Genomic DNA, 26,913 nt, shown 5'->3' with positions numbered 1-26,913 from the left:
CTCAGATGTTTGTGATTATACCTCACTCACTCCACAATTGGTAGATGTCCCAGTGAAACCTTGCTGGAGGAGATATGTCACTGGGGGTGGACCTTGAAGTTCGCTAGCCCAGCCCTACTGAGTGTGCCCTAGCTAGCTTACTCTTCCTGCTACCTCCCAACTGATATAATAAGATAGGATTCCCAGCCTCTGCTCTGCTCTGCTATGCCATGATGAAACTTCCCCTTGAGACTGTAAACTGAAGTCAACCCTTGACTCCCCTTAACTGCTCCTGGTCACATGTCTTGTCCTAGCAACAAGATGCTAACTGAAACATCTACCTTCCATTGTCTACCAGAAAATTATCTTTTCTTCCTCAGGGGAATGAAACAGACTGGGAGATCACTGAAGAGCAATAAGGAAAGAGCTAGAAGGATTATACTGCTTATGGATTACTCTTAAACCAGATTAAAAGAGCAATGGGAGGCTAGAGATGTTGCTTAGTGGTTAAGCACTTGCCTGTGAAGCCTAAGGACCCAGGTTCGATGTTCGATTCCCCAGGACCTGATGTTAGCCAGATGCACAAGGGTATGCACACATCTGGAGTTTATTTGCAGTGGCTGCAAGCCCTGGCGTGCCCATTCTCTCTCTCTATCTGCTTCTCTCACTCTCTCCCTCCCCACCCCCCGCCTCTCTCTCTCTGTCACTTTCAAATAAATAAAAATGAAAAAAAAAATTTTAAGACCAGTGGGAAAAACCAACTTGGGCAGGGTGTATGTGAAAGTGTGAGAGACAGACCAGAGGATAGACCTGGTTAACTGAAGAGTTTCTCTCTTAAGACTCTTTTGTAAGTTCCTGTGACTAGCAGAACACTGCCATGAACTCAAGAGAATTGGTGCTACCTTTGGAATTTGCATTGTAAGAACTTCTGAGGCACTGGGTGCGGGGAAGTATGGTATTTGTTTAGCTAGGTCTGGGATAATCAAAAATCTGCTCCCGTGGGGTTTCTCATAAGCAGTGACGCATGTTGGTTTAGCTGGCACCGACTCATGGCCTCACAAAGCATGACACAGCTCTAAACAGTGCGTGGCCGGCTTCTCCCAATTACAGGCTGCAAGCAACCAGCTGAGTGGGAGTGTTCGGGCACAGGGCTTTCTGCAACTAAGCACAATCTGACTTTTATGAAACGCAATTGCCAAGTGGCCCTTGTTAATTCCAGAGCTGTGTCAATGACAAGGGAGCAGAGTTAAAAGTATGTCAGATGTTGCAAGGCCAGGCATCCTCGAGTTTTCAAAACAGCATCTGTGGAAATTTTCAGTCAGCTCTCTTTCCTCATTAATTACTTTCTCTATTGAGGTCACTAAATGTTTTCTTTAAAGATGCCAACAAAAAGGCTCAGCATGGCTGTTTTCATACTGCGAGTTACACCCGGAGAGACAACATGCTTGGATGGTTGTCACAGTATTGGAGAGGAAGTTAAAAAAAATGTCATTGTTGGGCAGGAGGGATGGCTTAGCAGTAAAGGCACTTGCCTGCAAAGCCAAAGGACCCAGGTTCAATTCCCCAGGACCCATGCTAGCAAGATGCACAAGGGGGCACACACTTCCGGAGTTTGTTTGCAGTATCTGGAGACCCTGGAATGCCCATTTTCTCTCTCTCTCCCTCTCTCTTTCTCTGTCAAATAAATAAATAAATAAGAAATGTCATTCTTATCTATATCACTTTTCCTTAAATCTTAAATCTATCCTGGGCAGAAGGTCCATGTTTCCTACTCCATGAAATTCCCTGCTCTCGGCCCGAGTACTATAGACCCTATCATGGCCCTAAATGAATGCTGTGGTGATGAGAGCACGTGGCCAGGGGGCAGCTGAGTGAAATTCAAAGCCCAGCTCAATAGAGTGGTTATTCCCTGTGAGCCTCTAGGCAAGAAGGTGGTTCCTCACTACCATTCATTCCTGGTTGGTCTTCAGGAAGCTTCCTGACAGCAGCAGGTTCTGAAGCCACAACTAAGAGCATGGAGAAGATTCCCCTTCAGATACGAAGTTAGGCCACTGTTTACTCAAAAAGACTGTCCCATCTCAGGAGTTTTGATGTCCCAGCAATAATAGTTTACCACAGCAAACACCTTGAAAAATAAACGCAGGTAACCAGAGCCTGGAGGCCCTTCTGATTCTGCTGTCTCTGAGAAGATTCAAAGCCGGACTAACATGGTTCTAGGATGAGTTTTCTAAGCAGAAATCTTTGAAGCCCATCCTGGGAGAGCTTCATCCATGGTCCCAAGTCACTGATGGGTAAAGGTTGTGTTCAGTCCCCATGGAAAACTAGATGTGGGGATTCCCACCCACTATCCCAGCTATCCTTTATCTTGTGTTTTGTTGTTGCTGTTGTTTTGGCCTGAGGTCTATGTTATTCAGAATGAACTTTTAACTCCTGGGCCCATATGATTCTCTCACCTCAGTATCCCAGGTAATTGGGGCGATGGGTGTTTCTCTAGGCATTATTCTAATTTTTCACAAAGATTTCAAAAATAACTGATCCTACAAAGTCACACGTTAGGATCTGGCTTCTTAAACTATATGGTTTCACATAACTGAATGTGACAGTCATGAGTAATTTGGTAGCAATGACAGGTTTCTGAACATGCACTGGCCAAAAATTAATTCAAAATCAAACTCACAGGGGCTGGGGAGATGGCTCAGTCAGTAAAGTACTCATCTTGCAAGCATTAGAACTTGAGTTCAATCCTAGAACCCATGTTAAAAAAAAGTTTTAAAAAGGTATAGTAGAGCATGCTTATAATTCTAGCACTGGGGAGGCAGAGACAGGTGGATGGATTCCTGGAAATCACTAGTCAGTTACTATAATCTACTTGGCAAGTTTCAGGCTACTGAGGGACTACTATAACTGCCCTCTTGTTGCTTGGACAAAACACTCAGCCAGAAGCAACTTAATCAGAGGAAATCAGGGGGAAGTTTCATCATGGCAGAGAAAGCATGGCAGGAGCAGACAGCTGGGTGTGACATCTCCACAGCAGCATGGAGGAAGGAGAGTGAGCCATGAACACCTAGTGGGAGTGGACTAAAAAGCCTCAAAAATAAAACAAAAAGCAAAAAAATAGCACTCTGAGATTGTCCTCGGCCTACGCATGCTTGTGCATCTGCACACACATGAACATGCGAACACATGTGTGCAGACACATGCATAGATACAATCAAATGTATAATGTCTCCAAGGTGTTTCTGGCAGCACTTTCCCACAGTGCATTGTGGGACCTCCCTGCAGCCTTGGCTCTGAACACGCACTGCATGTACTTTGCACTCACTGTGCAAGTTATTGGGAAGTGAATGCTGCCTGAGACACCTCAATTCATATTTGAGACAACTGGATGATATGAAAGTGTTTTCACTGTACACACAAAGTTGTCTGCTGTTACAGAAATATAATGGCTTGTAAAACCATAATTACAGCAAACAAAGACTTCAAATATTTTTCTACTTTCAATCTCCAATATGCATCAAAACAGTACTAGAAAGCTTCAATTGAAAAGAATGTTTGATTTGCTCAGCTAGTTTTATGAAGCATTGGTAAATGCACTTTATGTTGTGATTAAGGCAGAATTTCCAACGATCTCTAGTGTGGCTCTAAATGTATTTCCCCATTTTATACTATGTATTTATGCAAAGTGGTATTCTCAGTACTGATGCTTATAAAATCAAAATATTGATCAATTCTGAGAAATGATACTATAGCCTAGAGCATAAAATATTCAAGGAAGATATAATTCCTTATGTAAAAATAAACAAATTAATCTTACTAGTATGCAAATGTGCATTCATCTCTAATAAATGGTGAAATTATATGTATACCAAAAAACTGTAGGAAAAATATTGTTGAAGCAAGCCCAACAGACTGCCTTTTTTATGCAAGAGTAAGGGAATGAGAGGGAGAGAGAGAGAGAATTGGCACGTCAGGACCTCTAGCCGTTGCAATCAAACTCGAGATGCATGTGCCCCTTTGTGTGCATGTGAAACCTTGAGCACTTGCGTCACTGTGCATCTGACTTATGTGGGACCTAAAGAGTCAATAAGAAAAAGAAAAACAAAAAACAGTCCTTAGGCTTCACAGGCAAGCACCTTAACCACTAAGACATCTCTCTAGCCCTGAAAATATTTTTTTAATATTCCTATTTATTGATTTACTTGAGATAGGCAAAGGTAGAGAGAGAAAGAGACAGAGAGGACCTATGGGTACACCAAGGGCCCCTGCACCTGCAAGTGAGCTCCAGACATATGCATCTGGCTTTACATGGGTATTGGACAATTGAACCCAGGCCAACAGGCCTTATAAGCAAGTGCCTTTCACTGCTGAACCATCGCCCAGCCTGAAAAAAAAAAATTACTTTATGATTCCTTGTCAGTAAATGTTTAGTTTCTCTGCCTATTTTTATATACCTCATACCCAAGTTTTAAAAATTTCTCAGGCAAAAAAAAAAAAAAAAAAAAAAAAAAAGGAGGGGGGAATATGGAGTAGAAAATGTTTAAGAAGCCCTATTTGGTTTCTGAGGTAAAATCCTGACAGACTAAAGGAAAGAAGACAGGAGGACCTGTCAGTTCCCACGGGGTAGTGCTTCTTGATTTGCAACAGGAATCTCATGTTGCTCATCCCTTCACCCTGTGCAGGACTTGGGATGGGTGCACATTAGGGCTGTTCTCACTTTGGGTTGAAGAAGCTTCTCTTTATAGATGGGGATAACGATTGAGGAGACCCAAGACTCATCACAGTACTGAGAAGAAGTGACAGTTCACGACTCAGCACCAAGTAGGACATGTTTATCACATCCCCCAAGGCTCAGAGAGTATGGTGGGAGATGTGGAGGAAAGCATTCAAGGGGCAGAGGATGGGCAGGAGTGCCATGGAATGGCGCCTTCAGGACAAGAAGTGGCCACAGCATTCATGACCTCACAGCGGCTGTTGTTACTTGAACAGCATGGGGTCCATCAACATATCGTCATACATGATGAAGGAAGACAAAAAGGAGAGAGAGACACTAAACTAGAAACACTAGTTGGAAAAGAAAGGCTTCTATGGAAGGGATATGAGGGGCAAAAGAAAATGATGGGATGGGATATGAGCAAAATACATTATGTACACATATGAAAAATGTTGTCGGGCACGTGGCACATGCCTTTAATCCCAGCACTGGGGAGGCAGGGGTAGGAGGATCACCATGAGTTCTAGGCCACCCTGAGAATAAGAATAAATTCCAGGTCAGCCTGAGCTAGAGTAAGACCCAACCTCAATAAATAAATAAATAAATAAATAAATAATAAAAATAAAATAAATCGTCAATAAAAAAGACTCTCATGTTATTTATCATACTGAAACAAATTAGGTGTATTTTTTAGATATTTATTTTATTCATTTGAGAGAGAGACTGATGGAGAGAATGATGGACACACTAGGGCCTTCAGTCATTCATTGTAAATAAACTCCAGACGCATACGCCCCCTTGTGCATCTGGCTTACACAGGCAAAACCCCTTAACTGCTAAGCCATCTCTCTAGCCCAAGTGAAAATGTTTTAAACAGAGAAGTCGAGAGGTCTATTTTAGTAGCTAAGGAAGTCAGTTAATAAAACTAAACTGAAAACTCCTGAGATCTAATACTAAGAACATGCATTTAAGGATTAAAGGATTAGAAACTTCCCTCCCAGGCCTGGGGAGATGTCTCAGTGGGAAAGAGCCACTTGCTATAGCATGAGGGCCTGAGAGAAACCTGAGACCACCTGATTTTGAGACCCCAGGATCCATGTAAACAGCTGGAGGTGACCACACATGTCTGTAATCCCAGTCCCGAGGGGAGCAGAGACGGGAGAATTGCTAAGGCTCAAGAAAACTACAGCTCTATCTCAAGAAAGTACAAGGGTGAGCAATAGAGGAAGGGCATTTGAGGTTCTCCTCTGGCCTCTGCACATCTGCAAGTACATCTGGGTAATCACATACACAGGTCACACACAACACACCATACCATGCACATACACCACACACACCATAGCATACACATACACCCTCACATACACAACACACAAACACACACACCATACCATACACATACACCACACGCACACAAAAAAATACAACACAACATAGAAACCTACCACACCATACACATACCACCCCCTACACACATACAGACTGTCCTCTGTCCTTCTATTAAGGAAGGAAGAAGGGGAGGAGGGATCAAGAGAGAGAAAAAGAAAGGAATATCCACTAGAAGGGCTGGAGAAATGGTTCAATGATGAAAGGTGCTTGCTTGCAAAGCTTGTGAGCCTGAGGCTCGATTTCCCATATGCCAAATGCACAAAGTGGAGCATAAATCTGGATTCTGTTTGCAGCAGCAAGAGGCCGTGGCATGCCCATTCTCATTCCCTCTCCCCCTCCTCTCTCTCTGCTCATGAATAAATGCATAAAATATTTTTTTCTTTTTAAATCCACAGGAGATTTCATCCTCTTGATTGCTTGGCTCCTACTTTTGTGGTCAACTCTAATTACTTTTCTGACAAATGTTTCCTAAAAAGTTGTTCTTGCAAACAGACTACATGAAATCCAAAAACCTAGTCCTAAAAAAAAAAATAAATAAATAAAATAAAAAACTTTTTTTTCATATTTTATTTATTTGAGAGAGGGAGAGAGAGAAAGGCAGATATAGGAGAGATAATGAGTGCACCAGGGCCTCTAGCCACTGCAAATGAACACTAGACACATATGCCACTTTGTTCATCTGGCTTTGCATGGGTACTGGGGAATGGAACATGGATCCTTAGGCTTTGCAGGCAAGCACCTTAACTGCTGAGCCATCTCTCCAGTCTTAAGAAACTAGTCTTTAAATGTGGGAAAGGTCCTGTTACAGAACTTCTTGCAAATAATAAAAATATTTCCCCAATAATTTATATCCATTCACATTTAACCCACTTCATAACAGTACTGCATTGAAAAAGAATAGAAACGTTTTCAGAATAATAGACTAAGGAAAACGGAATATTTATAGCATCTGAAAATTGCTACTGTTACAATTACTCAATACTACTGTGGTAGTTTGAATGTGACTGTCCCGCATAGCTTCATGTGTTTGTGACTAAGCCTCATGATCAATCTCCAGTAGGTGGCATTTTGGGAGGTGGAGACTTGCTGGAGGAAGAATGTGGCCTGGGGCAGGCCTTGGGTTATTACCTTATTACATTGCAAGTCCCTCTTGCCAGAGCTTTCTCACTCTTGCTGCTACTTCCCAGCTGCTGTGACAAGACGTGTTGCTCAGCCATTCTTCTGCCAAGCTTTCCCCACCATGACAAAACGTCCCTTAAGACTACAAGCTGAAATAAACCCTTTCCTTCCATCAGCTGTTTCTGGTCAGGTGTTTTGTCCCAGCAAAGAGAAGGAAACTCTAACAAGTACCGTGCTTGCCCTCAATAAATCCATCATCAAACTTGGGCAGAAAAAGCTGCGTCCCTACTACACTGAGCAGTGCTGCAAGTCTGAACTCGCAGGTTGAAGCATCAGTAGCGGGAGGTTGGCTCTCATAACCTTGTTGTGTGGTCTTAGCTCCTTCTCTGCGCATGAGCTGTTTTCAGTGTCACGGGACTGTTGTGAGGATTAGATGAGATCTGCATGTCAAGCTCTTTAGCCTGCTGCTTGCCCCCAACCAGTAAAGCTAGAATCTTCTTAAACTGACATCAAAGGACAGAAATCTCCACCAATTGCGAATGCTCATTACAGTGGAAGACTGTCACTGTGGGTAGGCGAGAGTTGTCCCAGTCACTATCATCAAGAACAGTTTTTTACTTCTTTGCATCTGTTTTCTTTACCTTTGCTTTGCATCCATTTCCAGTTAAAAAGTGGTTTAATCCCAATCACAAACACAATAACTTTTGCTACTATGTGAATTTTTTAAAACACAATAGTCATGGTAAAAGAAGTGGGGAAGAAAAAATCAACTATTAAAGTACTAGTTGTAATGTCAGTTTTGGGAAGTTTAAAATTTTTCTAGAACCTGTGAGATATATCTAGTGTTTTGAAAAAACATAAATGAAAGCCAAACATAATGACATCTGCCTGTTATCCAGCACTAGAGGCATGTGAGTGTGAGGACCTAGACCAGGTCACAAGATGATGCCCTGTCCCAAAAAGACTTCAATAGAGCTCAGTGGCATAGCACTTACCAAGTACTGCCAAACCTTGGGTACAATTCCCAGCAATAGAAGAAAAAAAAAAAAAAAACAAAAAACACTAACTTCCAAATAACACCATTATAACTGGGTTCTATGACAAAGGCCGAGACTATCTATATCTAGCAGGATTCCATCTCAAGAATAGGCAACGCAAGAAAGAGAGAGGGGATTGGAGATCACCGTCAAAACTACAAATGCATTGATAGACTTTTGTGTAAAGGCAAATACATTGGTGTTTGTTAAAAGGCAAAAGCATTGGTCAATGTTTACTACCTAAGATGATTCTCATAAATAATAACAAATAGCAAACTTCAAAAGAATTCTTATCCCTCTACATTACAGATGTACATAAGCCAGTTTCGTGGCTAACCACGATGTTTAACATAAAGATTAACCTTTCTGCATAAAAGACAGTACCACCTAGAATGACTAAAATAATACACTTAAATCTTAAGAACCTGACAGTGTGAGCATTCCTACATACTGTGTGATCACTGGTCTCCAAGCTCCCCTTCTTGCCTTTGTGTGATGTCATCATGTACTCAGCAGAGGGATCCAGAAAGGAATGCATGGACCTAATGGACTGTTGGGAGAAATATGAGACATGCAGCTGGTCCTCTAAGAGAGGCTTGGTATAAGTTCTCCCACCCCTGGAGTTACCTGCCTCAAATGGACAGTTTATCTTTAGTACTCATTTACTGAAGAGAGATAGCACACATGTGATACTCAAAGAATGTGACACAAACCCTTTTTTTAAGGAGATGAGTATCCAGTAAAATAGTGTACTATGTTTCCCCTTGTCATTTTAGATAATAAAGCAACCTGAAGCTATTGGGGGAAAAAAAAGATTATTTTGTTTTGATGCACTTCCTCCAGAAATCAAAGAGACAGATACCTGAAACTTCATGTGATAATAACATGCTGGCCAACTCCAGTAACCAGAGCACAAAAAAAAAAAAAAAAAAAAAACAAAAAAAAAAACCTCAAAAGAGCCAAAATCTCTCCAAGAAAAAAAAAAATGAAGGATATCAATTTCTTTAACAAAAGATCATACTCTACAGAACTTTGAACAGCATTGTACTGACACGGGAACTTGGTTATCTAAATTCCATTACAAAGCATGCTAAAAGTAACAATATTAGACAAACAGAGCCTTGTAAGAGTTTCAGAGGTGCTAGACCATATGGGGAAATTAACATCAACAATAAATAATAACTTAAATCTGGCATGGTGGCACATGACTCTAATCCTAGCATTTGGGAGGCTGAGACAGGAAGATCACAAGTCAAGCTAGCTTACACTAACAAGGAAGTTTCAAGCCAACCAAGGTTGCAGAGAGAAGTACTATCTCAGCTAATAATAGCTATTATTACTATTGAAATGATAGAAGAAACAAAACAATATAGCAATATAGGTATAGGATGGCACTGCCTATCGTTAAGGTAGGTCTTCTTACTTCAACTAAATCTTAAAAATTTCTCCCAGACATGACCAGAGATGTATTTCCATGGTAATTTTAAATCCTGTCAAGTTTACAACCAGAGATTAACTACCACAAGTCAACCCCTTGTCAACTTGACACTCAAACATCACATTGTCCAGCCAACACCTTCCACTCTTTGTCCCCATAAATTCATGGGCATCTCATGAAGCAAAATGCATCAGTCCAGCTTGAAATAGTGTTTAATAGTTCCAACACTGTTCAAAGGTCTAACATCTCATCTGAGACTCAAGGCGGGCTTTTAACTGTGAGCCATATAAAATCAAAACACAAGTTACATACTTCCAACAGAGCAAGACACAGAGTAAACATTATCATTATGAAATGGAGGAATAAAAAAGATTGGTCCAGAAAAAAGACCAGACCACAGTGGGGCAAACACCAAATCCTACAGTTGTATGTTCAGTGTCTGGGACTCATGATAAAATCCTCAGGGCTCCAAAAGCCTTGGGTGGCTCTGCCCTTCCAACTGTGATGCCTGTAGCTATTCTATAGGCCCGATCCATCCTGAACCTGCAGCTTTCTTGGCAGATGTCCCACGGTTGTGGCATCTCCAACATCATGAGATCTTCTTGGCAACTGAGGGTTCACCTTCACAGCTCCACACGGTGGCCTTATATGGTCTCCTTGCAAGGACTGTGACCCTGCCTCACATTGCTTAGCCTCAGGGCAGTGGTGGGGGGAGCTCTCTGGAACTGTGGTGAAATGCTCTATGGCCTCCTCAATCCTGTATCTTTCATTCTTCCCAAACCAGCCACATATGGGTGGTACTGCCAGGTACTGCTGCCCGATTGGGTGATGCCTGGAGCTCATGGAACATGGCCATAGCAGCCTCTGTGTCCTGAGGAGCAGGAAATTCTTTCAGCATTCTGACTTCAGACCTTTACTTTTCAGAGGAATTTGCATCTTTTCATATCTTGAGCATCAGTGGGTTGGGCACTCTGGGCATGTTTCTGATTTTCCCAGTGCAGAAAAGTTGATTTATCTTTATTTTTTTTTTTAGTTGGTTTATCTTTAATGGTGGTAATCTCTTTAACAATTACAGCTGAAACAGCTGCCGATGTCTATGCCTCAGACTTCAAGCTTGCTTACATTTTTTTTCCCTGCCTAACTTTGCATTTTTCATATCTCTTTCACTGTACATTCGAATCAAGTCAGAGACTCTAAAAGAAGCCACACCATAGATTTAGTGTTATTCTGTCCTGAAAATTCCTCTGCCAAACCCATTAGTCTACTACTTTTAATTCAACATCACTCAAATTCTCAGTACACAGGCAGAATACAGCCAATTTCTGTGCCAGATAATCACATGAACTGCCTCTATCTCAGTTCCTGATAAGAATACTCACTTCCCTCTGAGATCTCATAAGCCAAGCCTCCACAGTCCACCTTTCTCTTGTCTTTCTAGGCCTCCAAACTCACGCCAGAATGGATCATTGGCCTCTTATAGTATTGTAAGGCTTCTCTAGTCCAGAGTCCTAAAATCCCTCCCACCTTTTCTCCTGCAAACCAGTTCCAAAAGAGTAGGATGCTCACTTTTGTCACAGCAACAGCAACACTTCTCAATACCAATTTTCTGTATCATTTTCTTTCTCGTTGCTGAGACAAGATACCCAACCAGAAGTAACTTAAGGAAAGAAGTACTTTATCTTTTAGCTTATAATTTCAAGGGAAAGTCCATCGTGGTAGGGAAAGCAAGGCAGGAACAGAAAGCTAGCATCATGTCACCCCATCATTAGGGAGGAAGCAGAGAGAGAGAGATGAAAGCTGAATGCTCAACTAGCTTTCTCTTTTTATACAGTCTAGAAACACAGCCCATGGAATGGTGCCAGCCACACAGTTAGGATGGGTGCTCGCTCCTACCTTAACTAGTCTAATCTATAAAATTCCTCACAGACAGAACCAGAGATTTCTTTCCATGGTGCTTACAAACCCTATCAAGTTGACAACAAATGAGTAACTGTCATAGTCTCCAAGTATCTCTTTGAAGACAATTATTAAATTTAACATCAGCATAACTGTGACACACTGATTGATGTCAAGTCTCACCATATATGGATGATGACCCAACATCATATTACAGAGTTTTCATTAAACTTCTCCACCTCATATTGTATATATGTAATTACAATGATTGTAATGAGGAGGTAATATGATGGAGAATGGAATTTCAAATGGGAAAGTGTGGGGGTGGGGAGGGAGGGAATTACCATGGGATATATTTTATAGTCATGGAAAATGTTAATAAAAATTAAAAAAAAAACTTCACCACCTCAGTGAATTAACTGGACATAAGACAAATTCAGATTGAGAGATTTCCTGTAATATTATCAACTAGATCTCAGTAAGTGCCCAGGTCATAAAATACAAGGACAGACTGTTAGATGGAAGGAGTCTCAAGGGTCACAGCTAAGTGCAGTGTGGGGTCTTAGATTAAACTCTATTCACCAATAGGACAATGCCAATTTTAGTAAGAAAATTGGTAAAAATCAGAATATAATCTATATTTAGTTAATTAAATTAGGCCATAGTTAATTTGTTTAGTTTTGACCATGGTAACTCTGCTTATGTAAGGTGTTAACATGTGAGGGATCTGGATAAAGATTACTTTTGGAAGTTCTCAGTAAGTCTAAGCATATCAGGAAAATTAAAAAGTGAAAGAAAAACATCACCATTTTCCTCTACATAAGGTGATTACTCCCTGGCTTTGTGTGACTCGTTAGGGGTTAATGATCATGAAGAACTGAGCAAGTTAAAAATGGATAGAGCAACTGGCCATATGTTTAGCCATATGACAGGATCAAAGGCAAAGTTTCCCAACAGCTCCACATATGGAGGTATCCAAACTCAGCAGGGACCCTACTAAAAGGAGTCTGAATAAACCAACTCTCATTTCAACCACACCATAGAAATAATCTATAAACACCTATTTTCTCCTAAAAATCCGATTTCCACTACCATTTCTGAACCTTTTAGAACAAGGAGCCATACTGCCACATAGAATATGGCATCTCTCTGTATGTACATGCACACTCATGCAGACTTACATAAATATTTATGTTAGCAAACGTTGGTATATTGAAATAAACCTTTTAAATTCATTTCAACTCAGAAAGTCACTGAAAAATACATCACCACAAAAAGTTGCTAAACTTAGTTTTTCCTTAAAATGTTTACAGTCTAATCTATCCAGCTGTTAACAAGTCATTCTCATTATAAAAATGTTTATGATATGAAGAATGTGTATCTCTTTCATAAAAGTTGAAACAATGCTATAGACCAAGAATTCCAGGGGATAACCTTGGTTAGTGTCTATATTTGTTTTTGAGAAAGAACTTGTTCTTTTCCTCCTCTATTTTTGTCCTCTGTCAGGAAGTTTATGTTACAACTAGATAAACATCAGAAAGAATCATAGCCTTTTGTCTTAAGCACTCAAAACCCAAAATGTTGCACATCATTATTTGCATATAACTAAGGAAATACTTGGGGAAAAAATTGGACATCTAACTTCATCTTCAGCTGTACTTCTAATTTTGTAAGGGGAGATATTTTGGATGTATGTCAACATTCTCAGAATTCTATGTTGTAGTTTAGCTTTTTTTTAAAAAAAATCATGATTCTAAAGACATTTTCTACCATTTATTTTAATAGAACTTGAAATTTACAAAATCTTAGACATTAGTTCAAATAAAGCAAATTAAACCCCAAAGATACAAGTACGTGAAGATTACTGCTGAGAAGCCATAGAAAGTGATAACTTTGCAGATTCCTTTACATTAATTCCTAAGAAAACTTTAAAAGATTACAAATGACACTGGAAAATAAAAGAATATGTAATTACCAAATTTATCCATCTCTGTGCTGTCTCTATTGGAATCAAGGAATATGGTAGTTGTGGTTTAGAAAACAAGAGAATTCAGAAGTTCTCACAAGGAAATGCAGCAGTATTTTACATGCCCCAGCAGATTCCCACCTGCCAATTCAAGGAATGAAATGTTTTTTATTTACTGGTACAACTTGTTGAGCTTCTAGGATGGTATGAACAAAAGATGTATTACAGAATAAAATATTAGCTTGTCTAAATCAAATGATGATTTTTAAAACAATTTAAATATGGAGAGGACTTACTGTCAAATAATCCCAATATAGACTCTTTTAGGCACTCAAAAAAATCACTCTAAGGGCTGGAGAGATGGTTTAGTGGTCAAGTGCTTGCTTGTGAAGCCTAAAGACCCTGGCTCAAGGCTCGCTTCCCCAGTACCCACGTTAGCCAGATGTACAAGGTGGCACATGCATCTGGAGTTTGTTTGCAGTGGCTGGAGGCCCTGGTGTGCCCATTCTCTCTTTCTTTCTCTGTCCATCGCTCTCAAATAAATAAATATAAACAAAAAAATTCCTCTTAAGTCCATGCAATCTGAGATGGTTTCATTCATTTATCTCAGATTTAATGGTAACCAATCAATCAAAAGAGGTAAGAATAAGTGATTCCCTGAATTCTCCAAAATCCTGAAATGGGAAATCTAATACCCAAATATTTAAACTAAACAAAAAATGGGCTGTCTTTGAATGTTTGTGTGTGTGTGTGTGTGTGTGAGAGAGAGAGAAAGAGAGAGAGAGAGAGAGAGAGAGAGAGAGAGAGAGAGAGACATGTGTGTATGCATGTTCACACATGTGGATACATGTGTGTGCAGATGCATGAATGCACATGCATGTGAAGGTGAGAGAGTGACATAGAATGTCTTCCTCAGATGCTTTTTACATTATTTTTGTGAGACAGGGTTGCTCACTGAATGGAGGGCTCACAAATTGGGCTAGACTAGGTAACGAACAAACCTCAGGGTCCCACCTGTCTCCACCTCCCTATTACTGGAATTACAGGCAGGTGGGATGTTACATGGCTTGCATGGCAAGTACTTTACCCACTGAGTTGTCTCCAGTACCCAAGGAATTCTTCTGTGATCCTGTTTAGTTTTCCTACTTTCCTGCAAGGGATCCAAGAATCAAAAATTATTAGAACAACAACTGTTATGAACAATGACTGTCACTATAATATGGCTAACAGAATATGTGGTACCTCCTCTGGAGTGGTCAATATATACATATACATATATATATATATGTATATGTATATGTATATGTATATGTATATGTATATGTATATGTATATGTATATGTATGTGTATATATATATGTATGTATGTATGTATGTATGTATGTATTTATGTATGTATGTATTTTAGAGAGACAGTGAAAGAGAGAGAGAGGAAAATGGCACATCAGGGCCTCAGCCACTGCAAGTGAACGCCAGGTGCTTGTGCCATCTAGTGGGCATGTGGGACCTTGCACTTCCCTCACCTTTGTGCATCTGGCTGATGTGGGATCTGGAAAGTTGAACATGGGTCCATAGGCTTTTCAGGTAAGTGCCTTAACTGCTAAGCCATCTCTCCAGCCCTGCAGTAGTCAATATTCTTAACAGTTCAAATCAACCACTCAAAACTACAGGATAATAACTGGTGTAGGTGATAGACACTCTGTGGCAATGTGACCCTAATTCTGACTAACAAGTTCAGTTTAGTGACTACTTACTTCAACAAGAACAACAGCAAATATTTAATTAAAACTTTTTAAAATAGGTCTAAAAACAATTGTAATGGACACCTGGCTTCAGTGTGGAAGAGCAACCGGGAGAACATGACAAGTGGAAGTTCCCATGGTCAGCACAGTGGGGCGGCCATGACTAATCTTCCATCTCAGACAGTACTGGGAGGCAGCATTGGCCCCAGTTCCTACATCTTTTGGCATGATTTTAATGGGTAGCTGGGACTCCAACTATATCTGAAGCCTCTTATATTGAAACGATTGCCACTTCCAGTGCTTTAAAAATGCTATCACTTCATCTTTATTTTCCTAAAAATTTCCTTGATCTGACCACATTCTGATGACAGAAAGAACATCTCATTTTTTTTCGTATCTTCAGTACCCAACATGTTACTGCTGACACAGCAGGTGTAAATAGGCTAAATTCAGCTGTTAAAAAGCTTAACATTTAAAGAGATGGCTCAGTAGTAAGATATTTGCCTTCAATGCCTAATGACCCTAATTCAATTCCCCAGTATCCACTTAAAGCCAGATGTACAAAATGGTGATGTATCTAGAATTTGTTTACATTGGCTAGATGCCCTGGCACACCCATTCTCATAGTCTCATTCTCCCTCTTTCTCTCTCTCCCTGAAATAAATAAATAAAATATTGTTTATAATGTCCAGCACTTTATCATGGCTATTGTATAATCTTATTAAGGTTTCATTAACCTACTGAAGAAATATCTATTGAGTTACTACACTATGCCACATACTGTTTTGGATACTTGGTATACTACAGTGAAAATAAGTGGACAAAACACAGAGATGGGGTAAGAAGATGGGTCTGTAAAGCACCTGTCATGCAAGTATGAGGACTGGAGTTCACATCCCCAGCACCCCCATGTGAAAGCCAGGTGGGTGTGGTGGTCTGCCTATAAACCCAGAGCTCAGGGGGCAGAGGCAGGGGAGCCTCAAGGCCCACTGGCTAGATAGACTAATTTGGTAAGCTCTGGGTTCAAGTGAGAGACCATGTCTCAGTAAACCCAGCGGGAGAGTGGTCAAGGAAAATATTCAATGTCAACATCTGGCCTCTATATGAGCACAAACTAGCACATGCATGTGCACCTCACATATGAAAATACGCATACACATGAATACATACCACACACATATATGTGTGTAGAAAATCAAAGCCATAGGGTAAATAGTGTATTTTGGTAGGGAAAGTAGGGCCCCAAACTCAAAAACACATAAGCTGGTATAGTCAAGGCCTAGGAAAGGAGATGGAAAGAATTCACTTTGATTTCAACCTATACTAGCAAGAGCTACAGAATGATAATTGAGGGCTGGAGTGATGGCTTAGCGGTTAGGGCACTTGCCTACAAAGCCTAAAGTCCCAGGTTTGATTGCCCAGTACCCACTTAAGCCAGATGCACAAGGTGGTGCATACATCTAGAGTTTGTTTGCAGTGGGTAGAGGCCCTAGCATACCCATTCTCTCTATCTGTCTCTTTCTTTTTCTAATAAATAAAACAATTATTTTAAAAAAGACTGATAGTTGAAAAGTCAGGAGCCATTATCCATACATCTAGGACCTTACTTCCAATAACTCCACAAATAGGCTCCAAATATGTAAGCAAGTTAAAGGAAAGACTATTCTTGAAAGACAGAGTACTTTATTCTGAAACAGAACAATACCATCTTGCTTCTTAGTTTCAAAGGAAGTATTGATCAGTAGTTGGCAAGTCAAAGGTTAATAACTGGGCCTGATTGTCTCTGCTATCAGACTCATGATTAATGAGGTGGTGTCCTCTTGCTTCTTGTAATATACAAGAACCTCTCTCTTTTTTTTCAATGCTTTCACTGAGGATGCAGGAAATCAGCTAGCCCCTCTGAGTCTGCTGCAGGGGGCAGGGACCACCTTCACCCCCTGCATCAGAGGGTAAGCACCGACATAAAGGCTCCTGTAGAGAGTGCAGGGTAGTGACCCAAAGCGCAAGCTTGGAACAGAAACCTAACTGGCAGCTAATGGTAAAGCTAGCTGTGGCATGCGCCTCTCATGCTGTCATGTATTATCATCCCACAGGACCACATGCAGAGCTAATAAAACTTCTCCCTCCAATTTGCTTTGGAAACTCATGTAGTTTCAGATATCTGGCTGGTACTCCTAAACAGCTGCTGGGACTTATAAACAGGGCAGCTCCACCCCAGCCATTCAAAAATGCATAGACCCGGTCCTTGCTTCTGAATAAGTCACGGATATCAGTTTAGTTACTCAGAATCTAAGACATGAAAGTCAAAGATGTTGTTCTTGAAAACACTCTAAAAAGAATTATAAACCCTTTAAAATAATGTGCTCTGCTCCTCTAGCTGGAAAAAAAAAGTCTATTCACTTCTCAATCTGTATATAAAAATGAGATCTGACTGAACCTGCTTCCTTTAGAAGCAACTCATTGCTTTAGTTTAGCAAAGTTCAACACAGACCATAAGCCAGTGAAGTTTGTGTCACTCATGGATACCAGCCAAAAGAGTGCTTTGTGAACATGGGGTTGCAAATCTATTAAATCAGGAAAGAACGAAATTATAGTCACATAACCAGAAATAAAAATATGAGGGAAAAAATAAATCGTGGAAAATAATGGTGAAATAAAGTGAAGTGAAACAATGAAATAAAAACACACCAGAAGTGCTCGCTCATGAGGTACAAAATCAGTGTATTCACTGCAGATAGTCATATGTAAACAAACAGAACTTCCCCTAAGACGCATCAGGTATCAGACCATCTACTGGCCCCAGCACTACTTTTGCCTAGCCGCAAACCTTTTTGGAGTAGTTAAAGAAGGTCTAATTGCCCCTTCATCTTTCATCAGATAGATAGGCACTGCCCACAGCAATTGCAACAGGGAATCCCCAAAATGCCCAGTGAGATGGTTATAAATCTCTTTTGACCCCAAAGAAACAAATTACAATTGCATATACAGAATTCAGTCTACACTAGCAATAACCACATAATAACATCGTCATATTTATACAACGAAGGTCTTTTTTTTTAACAGCTAGAAATGCAATTGTTGAAAGTCTACAGCATATGTACTTTTAAAGAGAACCCATCAAACTCTTTATTTAGCTCAAGCAGTTTATCCTGAGGATTTAGGATTTAAAGAAAAAAAAATCCTTTTTCATTTGGGTTGTTGTGTTCCTTTCTAAAGGATGCTTCAGAAATTTTCCTCCCATACTTTCTAGGCAGCTTTGGCAGACTTGATGTCTATATGTCTTCTTACAAAGTTGTAACAAGAATTCAACTCCTCCATCCCGCTAAGTTTTGCTAAGCAACAACTTTCCCCAACCCCCTGACTTGGGAAAAGTGCATTTCCCATTTCCAGTTAGCACAATACAAAGAACAGGCTCAGTCAACGACTCCCCCCACCACAAAAAAAAAAAAAAAAAAATCCTATCCCTGCGCTGGACGCCGAGGGTCACACCGCCCTCCCCGCCCGCGGGGCTCCCGGTACCTGCTGAGCGGCTGGCTGGCGGCGGCCCGGGGCGCGCAGCGCGGCTCGGCGCCGGGCGGCTGCGGGCGCGCGTACGAGTGGTAGGCGGTCAGCACCACGCCGCCCGAGTCCTGCACCTCCATCGTCAGCCGCGCATGTCCCGGCGCTGGCCTCAGAACAAAGACCCGGACCAGCGTGGACCGGCGAGCCTGTCACTGCGCCCAGCGCAGCGGCCCGGGCGCGACGGCCCCGCCCGCATCCTGATTAGCATACACTGGAGGGACACGCCCACAGGGCACCGGGAGGACGGATAGCACGGGCTGAGAGCCACGCCCACAAGGGAGATATTAGCATACCCCGAAGGCCACGCCCATGAGCACCGGGCGGGAACAGGCGGTGCGGATCCCAGCTTCTGGGAGCCCGGAAACCAGCTCGCGATGCTTGTGCTTGGGACTCTGAACAACTACCCTAGTAAAATTTGTGTTTTTCTTTTTCTTTTCCCCCGCCTCTTCTTACCCAACTGCTTCTGCCCCCTTCCAATGGGAACATTTGCGTAACTGGCAGCCAGTGACACAGAAACCATGCCTTAGAGGAAGGGGAGAGGCAAGGTCTGAAATGGGTGCTTCCCAGGGAAGAAAGGTGAAAAGTGTGACACACTTTCATTGAAAGAACTAGGTTGCTTTGCTGTTGACTTAGTCAAGTTAAAATAAGCTTGATTTCCTTTGGGGCCAGGTAATTCTAACAGCAAGAGATCACATTTTCCTCTCACATCCCCAAGACCCCAGCAAACAGATTCTCTTTCTCTACTCATGCTTAGGCCCTTTCACCTTGACCCAGTCTTAATCACACTCACAGATAATGATTCCAACTTGTCCATAAATGTAACCCAATTGCAATGAACTGAACAGTTGGTATTTCCAGAGGGCTTATTTTAAACTGGAGGTTGGGGCAGGGCAAGAACTGATATAAATACACACATACACTACAGATGAAAACACAACAGGCTTTGTTTTTTTTTAAATATATACATATATATTTTTGTTTATTTATTTGACAGAGAAAGAGGGAGAGAGAGACAAAGAGAATGGGTGCACCAGGGCCTCCAGCCACTGTAAAGGAACTCCAGATGAGTGTGCCCCCTTGTGCATCTGGCTAACGTGGGTCCTGGGGAATTGAACCTGGGTCCTTTGGCTTGGCTGGCAAATGCCTTAACAGCTAAGCCATCCCTCCACCCCAGTATAGGCTTTTTAAAATATAAATTTTATTTATTTATTTGCAAGCAGAGAGATACGGAAAAAGAGAGAGGGAGGAGTGTATGGGCTTACCAGGGCCTCTAGCCATTGCAAATGAACTCCAGATGCGTGTGCCACTATGTGTATCTGGCTTTCATGTTTACTGGGGTATCAAGCCCAAGTGGTAAGGGTTCACAGGCAAACATCCTAAAGGCTGAGCCATATCTCCAGCCCCTAGAAACAGAACTGTTTTATGAGTAATTATACAAGCAACCAGGGCTGGAGAGATGGCTTAGCGATTAAGGTACTTGTCTGCAAAGCCTAAGGACCCAGATCAGATTCAACAGTACTCACCAATCTGGAGTTCATGTGCAGTGGCTAGAGCCCTGGAGTACATATTCTCTATCTATCTATCTATCTATCTATCTATCTATCTATCTATCTACCTATCTATCTATATCTATATCTATATCTCTCTATCTCTTTATTTCAAATAAATAAATAAATATTTTTAAAAGGTAACCAGAAATGTGCTGAAAAAAAAGATATGTGGCTGCTTCACATACCAATAAGTGTGTTGCACCTGCTATCTCTGATGCACCTCTCCCCCATCGGGTGGAGAGGGAAGTTGGCTTGCCCCTTACCAGAGGGCTACCTGGATTTGGCCTATTTAGCGTCTCTGTATCTCTGTTCCTTCATCTATAAAATGGGGAAGTACCATTCATCTCATGGGGCTTGAAGCACCAGGAAATGTTGGTTCTTTCCACTACTTATTGCAGATCTCTCAGGAAGACATTTATTTTTCGTTGCACTTTCAGAAGTTGGGAAATCATAAAGTTTTCATCTCAACTACTCTTTAAAAAAATTATGTTGACTAATGGCAGTAGAATAATAATGGCTAATGTTTACTAAAATTCTTGAAATATGTTAGATTCTATTTATTATTAGCACTTCACAACCTCTGTCATGGAAGGGGTATTACTATCCCAATTTTATGGCTAAACATACTTAACAAACAGTACATAGCAAAGGGGCAAAGGCACATGTAAAAAGAATCTTAATTTTCCCAAAAGAAGCAGATAAAAGGAGGCATTGTTTAACCTGCTATGCCAAATGCATCAAAAGTAAGTCAATACTTTCTTAAAATAGTGTAAGAATTGATGTAAGTCTACAATGATGCATGTAAAACTTTGGGGTCATATATGCCTCAGAATTTTTGTAAATTTATTTAAAAATAAATTTACCATGTACATATATATATATATATATATATATATATATATATATATATATACACATATATATATATACACACATAGGCACTAATTGACCTTAAAAGCCAATTTGCTGAATGCATGGTTTAATATTAAATTACATAAGGCATAAGGACACTCTAATTTGGAACAATGACCCCCATTTGAAACACATTATTCCTCCAGCCAAATAAATGAATATTGACCCTGAGTATAATCAAATCTACACAGTTTCTCATTTATTTAGGTCTGATATATAATAATTTTTTTGCTCTGAACATTTTTAAAATGTAACTTACAGCTTTTTAGATTTAGACTCACCATCGGTAATTGTAATAGTGAAATATTTTCTGAGCATGGAATTTCTCCCTGGAATTTTTCCCCTAAATCTGACTCACAATTTCAAATACCTGCTGGGTATTTCCTTGCAAATATTTAGGCCAGAAGGCTACCACAAGATGTCCAACATGGTGACACAGTGTGCCTTCTCTCTCCTCTATGTAAACATTTTAGACAGCCACCTTAGGTTCACATTTGACATCTGTTTCCAAATTGTCATTTGTTTTTTGTTTGTTTGTTTGTTTTAAACATATTTTATTTTTATTTATTTGACAGTGAAAGAATGGGGGAGAGAGGGAGAGAATGGGTGTGCCAGGGCCCCCAGCCACTGCCGACGCTTGTGCCCCCCCCCCCCCCGTGCATCTGGCTAACATGGGTCCTGGAGAATTGAACCCGGGTCCCCTGGCATTGCAGGCAAATGCCTTAACTGCCAAGCCATCCCTCCAGCCCACAATTGTCATTTGTCCTTTGGAGTGCCTGTCCACCAATGAATCCATTCCCACTGCTAAGGTCTTTGCTCCCCATCACCATCCCTGTCCCTTTCAAGGTAGCCATTATTTGCCAAAGTGACTTTCCATTGGCTTCCTCTTAATAAACCACACCCCTTTCAAAAAGCTGCTTCAGCAGTTTTCCTAGGATATAGAATGTTCTTTTGAAAAATCCTCAATTGTAACCCCCTTACTGTAAAATAAAGTCAAAACTTCTTAGTGTGGCCTGTTTTTAACCTAATACTTTGTCACTGTCAAGACTCTTACACCAGCCTATCATGTTCTGCTATAGTGCCTTTCCTACCCCTGACATACGTACCAGATGGAGCCAGGAAACCCTTCTCTAAAACAGGATCCCAAGCAGCAAGAACATGGGAAGATGAAAATTATTTGCTACCTCAAAACCAAATCACTGTTTTCCAACAAATCAGAACCATTAACAAAACTGTAAGCTTCTGGAAGGGCTGGGGTCATATTCTGTCTTTATACTTCAGAACTGATCCTGTTTTGCAGAGTAGATAGACATTCCAGAAGGAGTTCCTGAATGTGCAATAAATAAATAATTGAAATGAGTCACATACACTGAATGCTTACCAAATGCTGGTTTCAGCATCGGAACAGCCCCTCACCAGGTACTCCCAGACCTTCTGAGATGAGGTAAACACACTGTTTACAGCCCCATGTTACAGCTGGGCTGCAGCAACTTGTCCATGAACACCCAGGCCGGACGTGACAAAACCAGGACTCAGACCCAGGCAGTCTGGCTCCTGAATCCAGACACTTAAGTATTAAATAAAAGGTTTGCTGAAACTCAAAATGCATTCCTCTTTATTTAATGTAATGAGTAGAATTTGCTCTGTATTCCTTTGTGGTAGCTTTTCATAAGCCCATTTAGTATATTAGAGAATATTTGTATATAATAGCAATGATGAAAATAGTAAACAAAGTTGGAGTTATATCTATTTTCAGTTGTATATTTGTTTCTTCATGTGTATACTAATTATTATAATGAAATGTTCTTAGGCATCTAATCATTTTTTTTTTTTTTTTTTTTTTTAGTTTTTTAGTTTTTCAATAGCCCAGGCTGACTTGAAATTCACTATGTAGTCTTTTGTTCTACCTTATGGCTTGGTCAGTGGATTGACAAAAATAAGGCACTGGAGAATAGTAGAATATGCAGGCTGCAGTTACACACAGACTTCATTTTCTAAATGAACAAAGGAGGGAGAATAGTAGACAAAAAAGGTCAAACAGTTGAATGTGAGCCTGAGTTATGAATTTGCTACTTACTGGATATGATATCTTCATTTCTATCTCTTGTTTAAATTTCTTAATTTGTATGAGGTCTCATCATATATCCTCCCAGGCTTGATGGAAACATGCATTAACATCATATCTTAAACATTGTCACAGAGGTAGAGAGGTTGCTCATGTGTATTGTCCTTGCTGTGCAGGTATGAAGAGCTGAGTTTGGATCCACGGGACCCACAAAAAATGCTGGGGCATGGTGATGCGCACCTGTAATCCCAGCTCTGGGAAGGTGGAAACAGGTGGATTTTTAGGGCTCAATGGCTAGCTAGCCCAGGTAAGTCAGTGAACTCTAGAGTCAGTGAAAAAGCCTATCTGAAAAACTAATGTGGAAAGTGATTTAGGAAGACAGTGATATGAACCTCTGACCTCCACTTGCACACACACACACACACACACACACACACACACACACACACACACACAACCTGCCAGGGCTCGATGGATGTGTGTTCTCTATTCCCTAGTTACCTGGCCTCCCTATCAGCTCTTTCAGAGGCAGCATTTGAGTTCAGTCCTCAGGAGTAAACAACCTGGAATTAGAGATTCCAAGACATTTTGCAAACTTCACTAAGAGGTGAGTCAGACTTTACTCAGTGCAGCCTACCTGGGGAAGTCTTGATCGACCCCAGGTCGCTCAGCCTACCCAGTCCGATCAGGAAAGGCAAGAAATAGAATATGTATGCAAAACGTCCACATGGACAAAAGAAAAGTGGCCCCTGTGACCTTACTGCTTATCTGGCAGAACTGTCGCTTGGGTAATCATTGAGCACTGGAACCGGAAAACAGCTGTGGCTGTTGGAGGCTGTATGGCAGGCCACCAGCTGACACTCTCCTCCAGGCCACTTAGTCTCAGGCCCTGACCTACAGGAAATGAAGGCACAGTCCTTACTTCGCAAGGGGATCCTGGTTAATTCTACTCACCATCCACATCCACGTACGCTATTTTTACTTTACCGTGGCCCCCAAATCTTCTGCAAAGTCTGAGTAAAATTAAGGGAATCAATTCACATTGACATGCACATAAAGAAAAAATACTTTATTGAGACAAGGGCTTTATTTAAATATTTAAAATATTTAGCCGGACATGGTGGCACACTCTTTAATTTTTTTTTATTATTGACAACTTCCATAATTATAGACAACAGACCATGATAATCTCCCCCCAACGCACACGTTCTCCTTTACAACTCCTCAATCCATCATATTCCCTCACCTTCTCTGTCAGTCTCTCTTTTATTTTGATGTCATCATCTTTTCCTCCTATGATGATAACTACTACTTGCACTTCAAGGTCATGGATATCCAAGCCATTTTGTGTCTGGAAGAGTGCATTGGCTTTGGCTCTTGCATTCTTTCTGCCGCCTCCTCCACAATGGATCCTGAGCCTTGGAAGGTGTGGTAGAGATGTTTCACTGCTGAGCACTCCTCTATCATTTCTTCTCAGCACCGTGGTGCCTTGTGAGTCATCCCAAGGTCACTGCCATCTGAAAACAGAAGCTGCTCTAACCAAAAGTGAGAGTAGCATTAATGTATGGGCATGAACATTAAGAGAAGTGCTTTCTGGGCAGTTTGATGAGCACAATATAAGCATTTATCCAGACACATGCTGGCACACTCTTAATCCAAGAACTTGGGAGGCAGAGGTAGTATGATCACTGTGAGTTAGTGGCCAGCCTGGGGCTACAAAGTGAGTGCTAAGTCAGCCTGGGCTAAAATGAACCTCTACCATGAAACAAACAAACAAAGGTATTGTGCAAATTCTCTATTCTCATTAAACTGATAGATCTCTAATTGTTGCCATGACATATTTTTTAATTAATCAGCATGACTTGAATTGTACAAATTTATTTTCTGAGTGTTCTCATGATAACACAAAATTTTTAGACATCTCTGATTTTTTAATTTGGTTTCATAGAATCTACTTTAGAAGAGAAATTGGGATTTTTTTTTTTTTTTCATTAACTGTTCTGGGCCATGTGATCCATTTGGTAATTGGTTTAAGCAGATTATATCACCACAAGAGGCCATCAGCCAGACAAGACTTGTGTTATTTATGTGGTGATTATAACTGACTTTCACCTAAGTGACTTCTACAAATAAGTTCAATCATTATTGATTGGAAGTGAATCACTACTAAAAGATCCAGGCAGCGTGGGGGAAGGGAATATTGACCAGCCACAGATGTGAAATTTTTAATCTTGAAAGACTTACATTTATGTGGTGGCTTGAATGTAAAATGCCCTCCCCCATATCCTCATGTGTTTGTGATTAAGCCTCACACTTAACCCCCAGATGGGAGAGCCTTTGCTGGAGGTGTGTCACTAGTGGTGGACCCTGAGATTTATTAGCACAACTCCAAGCCCAGTACTTAGACCACTCCCACCCACATATGTGACACCATCCTGCCTATGCCATGATTTCCCCATCATGATAAAACTTCCTCTGGAAACCTGAAATAGACTCTCACCTCCCATAAGCTGCTTCTCGTCAGGTGTTTTGTCCCAGCTTTGAAGAGGTAACTGCTACATTATGGGACAGTTCCTGCATTACCATGATTCACAAAGATATAGGGCTTTATTCTCTCATTCATTCATTCATTCTTCCATGTAGCCTTCCATCCATCCATCCATCTCAAGAAACTATAATTATCATTAGCAACTAAGCAAGTACCAAGGACACAAAGTAAGTAAGAATTTGAAAGTACAGACTGACCTGGTTTTAGCAGGGCAGTGGCTGAAAAACTAGTTCATCAAAAAACACACATTCAGGCTTAGCTGTTATGGTGCTTGCCTGAGAAGCCTGAGGACTCATGTTCAACTTCCCAGGTCCCATGTTAGCCAGATACACAGTGATACAAGCATGTAAGGTCACACATGTGCACAAGTGGGTGCATGCCTGGAGTCGATTGCAGTTGCTGAAGGCTCTGGTGTTGCTCTAATTCTCTCTCACACTCTCTCATTAAAAAAAAAAAAAAAAGCAAAAACAAAAAAAAAATGGCCATGGTAGCACAAGCCTTTAATCCCAGCACTTGGGAGGCAGAGGTAGGAGGATCATGGCAGAGAGTTCAAGGCCACCCTGAGACTACATAGTGAATTAAAGTTCAGCCTGAGCTAGAGTGAGACCATACCTCAGAAAGACAAAAAACAAACAAAAAAAGTCTGTTGGGCTTGCCTCAAGAAACAAAAATAAATTAAAACAAAAAATAGAAAACACTTCCCAGGGAGATAGTGCTAAAGATAGTCTTCAAAGGTGAATATGAATTTAACCACTCATGTGTGGCTGGAGGCATGAAAGGAAAGGCATTTCAGAGAGAGGTAATGTAGTAGGGGGAAAAAAAATCCCAGAAAAGAGTCACCATGGCCTTTAGCTTTGCTAGAGAATAAGGGTGTAAAGCAGAGAATATTAAAAGCAAACAGAGAGACAGTCAGTTACATAGCCCTGGGTGGATCAGAGTGCCTTGAGATGATTTTAAACTTTCTCCCTAAATTCAGATGGGAGGTCCACTGAAGGCTCCA

General features: G+C 40.9%; 1 protein-coding gene across 1 annotated transcript in view; it reads right to left on the bottom strand.

Moving 5' to 3' along the window:
- Arhgap28 (Rho GTPase activating protein 28) overlaps window positions 1–19,183 on the bottom strand; it is a 202,932-nt gene extending 183,749 nt beyond the window's left edge. The window contains exon 1 of the mRNA XM_045143969.1: window positions 19,132–19,183. The gene's annotated coding sequence lies outside the window, so the exon portion shown is untranslated. The remainder of the gene's footprint in view (window positions 1–19,131) is intronic.
- Between the last annotated feature and the right edge of the window lie 7,730 nt (window positions 19,184–26,913).

The sequence above is a fragment of the Jaculus jaculus genome, chromosome 2, assembly GCF_020740685.1.
Source record: "Jaculus jaculus isolate mJacJac1 chromosome 2, mJacJac1.mat.Y.cur, whole genome shotgun sequence".
NCBI lineage: Eukaryota > Metazoa > Chordata > Mammalia > Rodentia > Dipodidae > Jaculus > Jaculus jaculus.
The sequence above is the reverse complement of the archived record's forward strand: the minus strand, read 5'-3'. Positions and strand labels throughout refer to the sequence as shown.